The sequence below is a fragment of the Schistocerca piceifrons genome, chromosome 7 (assembly GCF_021461385.2).
Source record: "Schistocerca piceifrons isolate TAMUIC-IGC-003096 chromosome 7, iqSchPice1.1, whole genome shotgun sequence".
Taxonomy (NCBI): domain Eukaryota; kingdom Metazoa; phylum Arthropoda; class Insecta; order Orthoptera; family Acrididae; genus Schistocerca; species Schistocerca piceifrons.
Window position 1 is genome coordinate 391,463,214 of NC_060144.1, and position 12,055 is coordinate 391,475,268.

A 12,055-nucleotide genomic window follows, 5' to 3' on the forward strand; every position below is an offset into this window, starting at 1 on the left:
AAGGCACCTCAAGGGGCTGATGTGGACTCTGACCACAATATATTGGTTATGAATTGTAGATTAAAACTGGAGAAACTGCAAAAAGGTGGGAATTTAAGGAGATGGGACCTGGATAAACTGACTAAACCAGACGTTGTTCAGTGTTTCAGGGAGAGCATAAGGGAACAATTGACAGGAATGGGGGAAAGAAGTACAGTAGAAGAAGAATGGGTCGCTCTGAGGGATGAAGTAGTGAAGGCAGCAGAGAATCAAGTAGGTAAAAAGATGAATGCTAGTAGAAATCCCTGGGTAACAGAAGAAATATTGAATTTGATTGACGAAAGGAGAAAAAATAAAAATGCAGTAAATGAAGCAGGCAAAAAGGAAAACAAACGTCTCAAAAATGAGATCGACAGGAAGTGCAAAATGGCTAAGCAGGGATGGCTAGAGGACAAATGTATGGATGTAGAGGCTTATCTCACTAGGGGTAAGATAGATACTGCCTACAGGAAAATTAAAGAGACCTTTGGAAAGAAGAGAACCACTTGTATGAATATCAAGAGCTCAGATGGAAACCCAGTTCTAAGCAAAGAAGTAAAAGCAGAAATGTGGAAGGAATATATAGAGGGTCTATACATGGGCGATGTATTTGAGGACAATATTCTGGAAATGGAAGAGAATGTTGATGAAGATGAAATTGGAGATACGATACTGCGTGAAGAGTTTGACAGAGCACTGAAAGACCTGAGTCGAAACAAAGCCCTGGGAGTAGACAACATTCCATTAGAACTACTGGCGGCCTTGGGAGAGCCAGACCTGACAAAACTCTACCACCTGGTTAGCAAGATGTATGAGACATGTGAAATACCCTCAGACTTCAAGAAGAATATAATATTCCAATCCCAAAGGAAGCAGGTGTTGACAGATGTGACAATTACCGAACTATTACTTTAATAAGTCACAGCTGCAAAATACGCACACGAATTCTTTACATAGGACTGGAAGAACTGGTAGAAGACTACCTCGGAGAAGATCAGTCAGGATTCCGTTGTCACATTGGAACACGTTAGGCAATGTTGACCTTACGACTTATCTTAGAAGAAAGATTAGGGAAACGCAAACCTACGTTTCAAGCATTTGTAGACGTAGAGAAAGCTTTTGACAATGTTGACTGGAATAATCTCTTTCAAATTCTAAAGGTGGCAGGGGTAAAATACAGGGAGCGAAAGGCTATTTACAATTTGTACAGAAACCAGATTGCAGTTATAAGAATCGAGGCATATGAAACGGAAGCAGTGGTTGGGAATGGAGTGAGTCATGGTTGTAGCCTCTCCCCGATGTTATTCAGTCAGTATATTTGGCTAGCAGTGAAACAAACAAAAGAAAAATTCGGTGTAGGTATTAAAATCCATGGAGAAGAAATAAAAACTTTGAGGTTTGCCATGACATTGTAATTCTGTCAGAGACGGCAAAGGACTTGTAAGAGCAGTTGAACGGAATGGACAGTGTCTTGAAAGGAGGATATAAGATGAACATCAACAAAAGCACAACGAGGATAATGGAATGTAATCGTATTAAGCCGGGTGATGCTGAGGTAATTACATTGGGAAATGAGACACTTAACGTAGTAAAGGAGTTTTGCTATATGGGGAGTAAAATAACTGTTGATGGTCGAAGTAGAGAAGATATAAAATGTAGACTGGCAATGCCAAGGAAAGCGTTCCTGAAGAAGAGAAATTTGTTAACGTTGAGTGTATATTACAAGTGTCAGGAAGTCGTTTCTGACAGTATTTTTATGGAGTGTAGCCATGTATGGAAGTGAAACATGGACGATAAATAGTTTGGACAAGAAGAGAATAGAAGCTTTCGAAACGTGGCGCTACAGAAGAATGCTGAAGATTAGATGGGTAGATCACATAACTAATGAAGAGGTATTGAACAGAACTGGGGAGGAGTTTGTGGCACAACTTGACAGGAAGAAGGGACCGCTTGGTAGGACATGTTCTGAGGCATAAAGAGATCACAAATTTAGCATTGGAGGGCACTGTGGAGGTTAAAAACCGTAGAGTGAGACCAAGAGATGAATACACTAAGCAGATTCAGAAGGATGTAGGTTGCAGTAAGTACTGGGAGATGAAGAAGCTTGCACAGCATAAAGTAGCATGGAGAGCTGCATCAAACCAGTCTCAGGACTGAAGACCACAACAACAACATCACGAGAAGTGAACCTTGTTTTGAATTATCTCCTGACAGTAATAATAATAATACTAATAATAGTTTATTCCCTATTTATATTAAGGGGAATAATTTTCAACGAACAAAGCATCGTGTTGTGTTACACGAACCCCGTGGTTTTTGAAGGAATTAATTCGGTGCACATGTTGAACGCAAATCAAAGATATAAATTCATTCTAAAACGCGAATCGGCCGCCTAGTAACTGTTGATGAGCATGTTTGGCGGCAACCACTAAACAAGGCCACTAGCCGATGGTAATAATTTGAATCTAAACTTATTAATCAAAATATATTGACCGCATTAACAGACGGTGTTGTGTCGCCTCACTTTCATCTGTCTCGATGAGATGAAGAATCCTGGCTCGGCATAGAAGAGGACATTACACTTTCGTTGTTCGGGGAAGTGCCAGGAGGCAGCCATAGTCGGCGCCACAATACCCATGCTCACGGTGGCGTTAGTAAGGCAACTCTTATGAGACTGGCATGAAATCTGGACAGACATTATCTTTCAGATGCAAAAACAGGCCTACCAATTTTCTTTTATGTTTCACAACTCCTTGGTGGTGCTGCCTTTTTTCCGTTAGTGTGTTGTTGAAGTCTCTTTTCACGTATCGTTTGTGTTTATTAAACTCATCAAAAACGGCCACGAACTTATGCACAAAATTAATAAATTGCAAGCCAACTTTATAAAAAAATAATTTTTTTAATCTATAATAATCGAAATGTATAAACATATATGTACTGGTTCCCATACTCCCAGAACGCCCACAGATATTGCCCTGTAAATAACAGGGAAACACGTCTTGTGTAATATTCTTGTGCAATATACCCTTCATTAATTGCAGTAAACCCGAGCATTAGCAAGCGAATTAATTTTCTAGATTTAATATAACGTACCGTATATGTAACACTGAACACTGTTGAGAACAAAACATGTATTTATATGAAAAAGTACCACTTTTCTGCTGGAAGAAATAAATTACACATGAGTGCAAATCACGAATCCAAAACAAAAATAGCAAACTAGTTTGTACGAAATGTAGCAAAACATTGAGCACACAGTCTCACATTACATTTCTTGAAGTGAATATCGCTGGACTCACAAAGTTTATTCCTCACACCGTTTTCATTTGAGTTGCTCTATTTGGACAATCAGATGGTACACGACATCAGTCTGGAAATAATTTGTTACAGTGTAAGAGGACGGTGTTCGTCGCATATCTACTCAAGTATATCTGTACAATTTCTCTTTCAAAATTCAAATCACATGAGAGATTGCATTTCTTTTCTTGTGGTACAGTAACCACGCATTGCGTATGTGATACTCAATAACCATCTGAAAACAGCCCTGTACAATTTCATATTATGGATATTTATTCCCTGCTAATTACATTTTGATTCATTCGACCAGATTCACTCATGTGTTTGTTGTATTCTATCTGGATCATCAGGCGAGGAACTTCGATGTGCTTCGTTGATTGCTGAGAATATCTTTGAATGTTAGTTACTGGGTTCACAACAGTTAAATCTGATGCTACCGAAATAGCGTTATTGTCATGCAATCTACACAACAACAGACCATTTTTCTTTTGTTTGGCTGACTAAATATTCATTTTTTTTATTTATTCCACTATATCTTGTTACCTACAATTTAGACATAGGCATTGATTCTTAAACAAATTAGGCAATATATATTTTTACCTAATTATCCTAGACAATACTATTTCCCATCCTCACAAATATTTCGACTGTCAAAATATTACTCCTACTCCAGTTCTAGTTACTTAGGTGGTGAATTACTTGTAGTAATCCGATTGGCTTACATTAGAAATACCACAAATATAGAAGTGCTCGAGATGATCTGCTTGGCTGCTTATCCTACTGTGTAGGGATTTTTGCCTCATATTTATGAGTCGATGTAGTCGCACGGGAGGAGTCTTCTGGCAAACACCTACATTAAATCGCACTGATTAAATTTGTTTCAAAATGAAGAAATTCGCGCGTTTTATCTGCTCGAGTGTTGAAAGTACTGAGTATTTTGTGGAAGCTAGAGCCTTGTGAGTGGTTTATTTAAGAAGATATTCGCGTGTGAATGTCGTTTAGAAACTCGGCATGGCGGATTTCGTGCAGATTACGAGACATTGTGGCGAACACGTCCGTACAAGAAACCCAGCGAACGACTTAATGTGTTAACTCACACGTAGTTGTGCGTCAGTGACTATTTAGGACGTTTGAAATATCGGGCCGGACTAAATATCGTGTGGCTGCTTTTGGGCGTGAAACTGTTACAGAGTCAAATGGATCAAATGGCTCTGAGCACTATGTGACTTAACTGCTGGGGTCATCAGTCCCCTAGAACTTAGAACTACTTGAACCTAACTAAGGACATCACACAGATCCAAGCCCGAGGTAGGATTCGAAGATGCGACCGTAGCGGTCGCGCGGTTCCAGACTGTAGCGCCTAGAACCGCTCGGCCACTCCGGCCGGCGTTACAGAGAGAGCCAGCAACATTGCATAACTGATGTCCGGGTATTAAATGCAGACTTTTAGCTATTTTCCTGGTTTAGAAGACACTAACCAACTGAAAGGCACTTTTTGACATATTTTTCCAACGACTCATGCAAGAATATCGAACGCTCGATGATTTAAATAACTTTCAACTACTACCCATGGACTAGAGTTACGTGGGCTCCGCTTGGTAGATATTTAGTCGAATTTTCGTCAAGCTGCATTTGTCGGCTAAATCAATATCTACCATCGCAGAATGAAGGAGCAGACAAGCTGATAGTGAGAGGCCAATCCGCCCCGCCGCAAGTAATTCAAAGGTTGATTGGTAAGATAAGGCTTTTCTTGAAACAGCGTCTGCAGTGTTGTCCAAGATCTGCCATTCCCTCTGGCAATCTACTATTTCCTTTGCATAGAGTCTTCCATGATGATTCACTTGCTGCCAACCAGTATCAGCAATATCAGTCTACAGCGGACGTACCCAAATAGTAAACTACTGGCCATTGAAATTGCTACACCACGAAGATGACGTGCTACAGACGCGAAATTTAACAGACAGGAAGAAGATGCTGTCATATGCAAATGATTAGCTTTTCAGAGCATTCACACAAGGTTGGCGCCGGTGGCGACACCCACAACGTGCTGACATGAGGAAAGTTCCAACCGATTTCTCATACACAAACTGCAGTTGACCGGCGTTGCCTGGTGAAACGTTGTGATGCTTCGTGTAAGGAGGACAAATGCGTACCATCACGTCTCCAACTTTGATAAAGGTCGGATTGTAGCCTATCGCGATTGCGGTTTGTCGTATCGCGACATTGCTGCTCACATTGGTCGAGATACAATGACTGTTAGCAAAATATGGAATCGGTGGGTTCAGGAGGGTAATACGAAACGCCGTGCTGGTTCCCAACGGCCTTGTATCACTAGCCTGCGATGGTGTACTCAACGACGAACTTGGGTGCATGAATGGTAAAACGTCATTTTTTCGGATGAATCCATGTTCTGTTTACAACATCATGATGGTCGCATCCGTGTTTGGCGACGTCGCGGTGAACGCACATTGGAAGCGTGTATTCGTTGTCGCCATACTGGTGCATCACCTGCCGTGATGGTATGGGGTGCCATTGGTTACACGTCTCGGTCACCTCTTGTTCGCACTGACGGCAATTTGAACAGTGGACGTTACATTTCAGATGTGTTACGACCCGTGGCTCTACCGTTCATTCGATCCCTGCGAAACCCTATATTTCAGCAGGATAATGCACGACCGCATGTTGCTGGTCCTGTACGGGCCTTTTTCGATATAGAAAATGTTCAACTGCTGCCCTGGCCAGCACATTCTCAATGCCCAGGCGTATCAAGGTCGCTATTACGGCCAGAGGTTCTGGGTACTGATTTCTCGGGATCTATGCACCCAAATTGCATTAAAATGTAATCATATGTCAGTTCTAGTATAACATATTTGTGCAATGAGTACTCGTTTATCATCTGCACTTCTTCTTGGTGTAGCAATATTAAAGGGCAGTCCTATAAGTTCTCACGTGCCTCCTTCTTCATAGGCACCCTCGGAGGTGGCCCATTACCAGCCAAGAAGTCTGTCCGGCCTCTTGAGGTGCTTCATTCCCTATGTATGTTTTATAATTTGCAAGAATCCGTGGAGGCATCATCCCGCCGTTTCTCCCACAGATGGAGAATCTCGTTGCGAATTTGCTTCTTGCTTGTTGCCCGTATTCCTGCTAATTTCAGCAGGCTTGACACTCTTCTTTCTTTAGCCAATTCATCACCTTTTCACCGTATCTGCAGATCAAGTGGACATATTCCAAGTATTGCTTGCAGTATCTCAGCTGACGGTGCCGAAATCTCCCGTCAGCCGAAGAAGTATTCCACGTTACATGCAGTTAACTTACCCATGCGGGCGTTATGAATAAAAGTCCATGAGTCCAAGAACTCTCGCAATATTCCGTGATCGCCGTTCGCGATTAAGAGAGCGCTATGATGCGTTCTCATCGTTATAATTGGCAGCTTGTGTATCCTAACTGGCAATACTTATAATTTTGTTCATCATGTTCGTGTCTCTCTTCTAAATTTCTTCAATATGTGCACTTTAATTTTCTCCTTCGTCCAGGAATAAGCCGTAGTATCCGGTGACTTTGTGGACCTGTCGCTCCATTTCATGCTCTTTTCATGGCATGTGCGTAGCCTTTTCTGGCGCAGCAGACAATTTGACTCCTTGGCACCACCGATATATCTATCTTCCATGTGGCATCTAGAGCTTCCCTTCACCAGGATTGTCAGGTCGTCGACATACGCCACTACTAGTAAGACCTCTTCATTTTCCTGCAGCTTTCATAATACCGGTTCGAGTACCAGATCCCAGAAAACAGGGCGGCCTGTGGTTGGGTGGCCGATTAAGTAGTACCTCTTTCACCTTTCTCCATATTCTTTTTCTGCGGAAGACGGCAATTTTAGATGATACGATCTTCTCTCACAGTCCCAGCGCGGCACAAATTAACAAATTCAAATCTGTAGGCAAGGTTTCGCAACAGAGATTAATTTATTAGTGCTCTCATTAGTGCTTAGCATGACTTTTATGTTATTTCACAAGTGACATATCCATGTCGATTTATTACGGAACCGCTGGATGAGGAACTATTTAAGTTGTTATAAACCAAACTAAACCTTGTCCGAACAGGCCATGAAGGCCCAACTGTACCAACCGGCCGCCGTGTCATCCTCAGACCACAGGCGTCACTGAATGCGGAAATGGAGGGGAATACGGTCAGCAAACCGCTCTCCCGGCCGTATGTCAGCTTACGTGACTGGAGCCGCTACTTCTCAATCAAGTAGCTACTCAGTTTGCCTGAGTGCAGCCCGCTTGCCAACAGAGTTCGGCAGACCGGATGTCACCCATCCAAATGCTTGCCCAGTCCGGCAACGCTTAACTTCGGTGATATGACAGGAACCGGTGTTACCACTGCGGCAAGGCCGTTGGCTTTAAATTGTTATACTCACTGTAAACCCATAGTGTGAGAGGTTCTGGTTGTAGACAAATGTTTAAATTCGACTGCCCTTCGTTACCAGTCGTGAACTCATTCTCACAACTATTAACATAAAAAGGAAACAACAGATGCTCAGAAATCCTTAAAAAAGGAAAATATAATAAAATTTCATTGTTATCCAAAAAATCCATGAAGGTAACAACCTGTAGCTGGCTGTTTTTGACGGAGCTCCTTCGGGGTGTGGGAGTGGCTATGTACATAAAAAACAGTATTCCATTTATGTCCATAAACGTATCACGGCACTGTACTGAACAGATATTTGAATGTTGTGCGGGGGCGATGGAATTTAGTGAAACTGAACTTCTAATTGTTGTTGTTTATAGGTCCCCTAACTCTGACTTCAGAGCATTTCTGCTCAAGCCAGAAAGGGTACTGGATTCACTTTGTAGGAAGTACCAGGAATTAGATATAGGTAGTGACTTCAATATAAATTTTATATGTGATATAAAGTCTGGAACCCGCGACCGCAACGGTCGCAGGTTCGAATCCTGCCTCGGGGAGGTTAGTTAGGTTTAAGTAGTTCTAAGTTCTAGGGGACTGATGACCTCAGCAGTTAAGTCCCATAGTGCTCAGAGCCATTTGAACCATTTTTTATATGTGATAGTGCAGGAAAAAGGATGTTGGCAGATCTCTTAAATAAATGATCTGGTGCAGAATGTGTTTTTTCCAACAAGGGTACAGGGGAACAGTAGCACAGCCGCAAACAATATTTTTATTCATTCTTCATTACTAGATGGGCATTCTATTAGTAAAACTGGTGAATTACCTTTCAGATCATGATGTGCAAATTTTAACACTAAAAGGCTTTTGTACTCAAAGAAACGTCACATATAATTACAAGCTATGTAGGAAAGTTAATCCAACAGCAATAGAGAGTTTTTTAAACCTTGTCAAGAAACAAGAGTGGCAAGTAGTTTATAGTTCCGATAACGTTCGTGGTAAATATAATGCTTTCCTTAACACATTTTCCACGCTCTTTCAGAGTTGTTTGCCATTAGAACGTTCTAAACGGGGTTCTAGGAGTAATAGGCAGCCTGGGTGACCGAATAGTGGCATAAGAATATCATGTAGAACAAAGCGGGAATTATATCAAAATGTCTGAAGCAGTCACAGTCAAGCTACAGCAGCCCATTCCAAACAGTCTTGTTAGGTGCTTAAAAATGTTATAAAGAAGACAAAGAGTGTGTGGTATGCGCTCAGGAGCGCCGAGGTCCCATGGTTATCGTGAGCAGCTGCGGATCACGAGGTCCTTGGTTCAAGTCTTCCCTCGAGTGAAAAGTTTAATTTTTTATTTTCAGACAATTATTATCTGTCCGTCCGTCCGATGCGAGGTAACTGCACCGTAGTATGGGGACGCTACACTTAAAGAAACATCGAAACACACGACGTCAGTCGACTACAGCGCACGGAAGAGAGAGTATTCCTGCTTACGAGGTTCCCTGGCTCGCAGTTGACTGTTCGCTACTTTGGACGAGAGTGCATTAAATACGTGAGATGTATTCCGTGGGCAATATGAATCCAGCAAATATAGCTCGCGCCTTCAATAAGAAGGTCAATGAATATTTTCCGAACCCATACTACGGCGCAGTTACTTCGCATCGGACGGACTGATAATAATTGTCTGAAAATAAAAAATTAAATTTTTCACTCGAGGGAAGTCTTGAACCAAGCACCTCTCATTGCGCTCTATTCACGCTAACTACGGGACCACGGCGCTCCTGAGCGCATACTATCCTTGAAGTTGCCTATCTTGGGCATGGACTACTCAGTTTGTATATTTTGTTTATTTTTTTCATAGTTCCACACAACTTCTTCCTGTTTTCTCGATTGATCTGTCTTCAGTTTTTCAAGGCCTATCCACTGCGCCAACTTATAACTAAATCTGAGGGGGGTGCGATGGGGAGGTTCCCTTGTGAGTGGGGTACAGTCAAGTGGGAGGTGCCCAAAGGATCGGTGTTTGGGCCACTCCTGTTCCTTATATATATAAATGGTATGCGCCATAGTATTACGGGTAACTCTAAAATATTTCTGTTTGCTGATGACACTAGCTTGGTAGGAAGGATATTGTATGCATTATTGGACTAGTTTTATATAGTACAGTTCATGAGCTAAGTACACGGCTTGATGAAAATCAACTAACGCTAAATCACAGTTCAATAAAATCCAAGCTTTTAATTTCTCAGAATGGGCATATGATTAATGAAACTGAATAGTTCAAATTTCTAGGTGTTCAGATAGACATAAGTGAGTGATCGTTCAACAAGAAAAGTAGTCTCCTTTGTTTATTTTCTCTCGCTTATGTCGAATGGTATTATATTTTGGGGTAACTCTTCCTATTCTAAAAGGATATTTTTGGCTCAGAAACGGGTGGTACAGGCAATAAGTGGTGTAAGTTCTCGAAACTCTTGTCGACACCTGTTCCCGAGTCTGAGTATTTTGACATTGGCCTCCCAATTTACTTACTCCTTATTGTAATTTCTTGTTAACAACATTAGCTTATTTTCAAGAATACGCAGCTTTCACTCAGTTGGCAGAAATCAAACCTGCGCCGGTCGGTGTGGCCGAGCGGTTCTAGGCACTTCAATCTTTAACCGCGCTACCACTACGGTCGCAGGTTCGAATCCTGCCTCAGGCACGGATGTGTGTGATGTCCTTAGGTTAGTTAGGTTTAAGTAGTTCTAAGTTGTAGGGAACTGATGACCTCAGAAGTAGAATCCCTTAGTGCTCAAAGCCATTTGAACTATCAAACCTGCTCTTGGATCGGACATCCTTAAGTCTTGTGTAGAAAGGTGTGCAGTATACTGCTGCATCCATTTTCGATAAGCTACCACTAATGAGGAGGTGTAGAATAGAATTGAAGAGAAGATAAATTTGTGGCGCAACTTGAGTAGAAGGAGGGATCGGTTGGTAGGGCATATTCTGAGGCATCAATGGGTCACTAATTTAGTATTGGAGGGCAGCGTGGAAGGTAAAAATGGTGGAGGGAGACCTAGAGATGAATACACTAAAGAGATTCAGAAGGATGTAGGTTGCAGTAGGTACTGGGAGATGAAGAACCTTGCACAGGATAGAGTAGCACGGAGAGCTGCATCAAACCAGTCTCTGGACTGAAGACCACAACAACAACAACCGCTCGAATTCATGTATATTAGCAGTAATCCATGGGCTTTCAAATCGAAACTGACGAGTTTCCTCATGGGTCACTCCTTCTATTCGGTCGAGGAGTTCCTTGAAAAATTAAGCTTATTGTTGTTGAATTTGGTGATAGCGTTTATTTAAACTTACGGATTGAATGTTTTCGGGTTCACAAACATTTTATTTTTATGTGTTATTACTTTTATGGGCAACGGCCTTGCCGCAGTGAATACACCGGTTCCCGTGAGATCACCGAAGTTAAGCGCTGTTGGGCGTGGCCTGCACTTCGATGGGTGACCATCCATCCGCCATGCGCTGTTGCCATTTTTCCGGGTTCAATCATCCTCGTCATGCCAATTGAGGAGCTACTCGACCGAATAGTAGCGGCTTCGGTCAAGAATACCATCATAAGGACTGGGAGAGCGGTGTGCTGACCCCACGCCCCGCCTATCCGCATCCTCCTCAGATGGTCCCGGTAGGCCACTCGTGGCCTGAAGACGTAGTGTTATTACTTTTATGTAGTAATTTCGTGTACTGATATGTTCCATGACCTTAGAGATTTGCTCCTCAATTTGATCCTACATATCTTGACGTGTAAAAAAAAAAAAAAAAAAAAAAAATTAAACATGAATGAAAGAGGGAAAACCACTGTTAATTGATTATAACAACTGCTGTAGGAGATGGTCATGGAAACAAACATATTATGTAATTCTATTTCAAAACATATTAATTCAATAGTACTATTCATTTGGTACTTGTAATCATGTGAGCTGCCATTTACGTTCCAAAACTAGCATTGTAGCTTCCCAAAGTCGTCAATGATCCTACTCTGAGTCTTTTAGTTACTTCTGGACGTTATTGCACTTCATGGGGATTCATGTAGAGGCTATCATCTCGTTATTTACAAAATTTACATTTTTTGCTCTCTCTTCGTAAAAATGAACTTAACTTGCTACACGTACAGTGACAATGAGGCGGGTTTTTCACCTCTCAAACGATTAATATTACTTTGCTATCAACCTGGCATAACTATTTGGAGTGTATTTTATAAAAACTGTCAAACTTTTGTGAATTCATGGCTTATAGTTTTACAGTTACTGGATTTTATAGTGGTTTTGATCCTCACTATAAGTAGGAT

The 12,055-nt window shown here is 41.7% G+C and overlaps 1 pseudogene; it reads left to right on the forward strand.

The window, feature by feature from the left end:
* Window positions 1–11,124: 11,124 nt before the first annotated feature.
* On the forward strand, window positions 11,125–11,241 carry LOC124709490 (annotated as a pseudogene).
* Window positions 11,242–12,055: the final 814 nt, after the last annotated feature.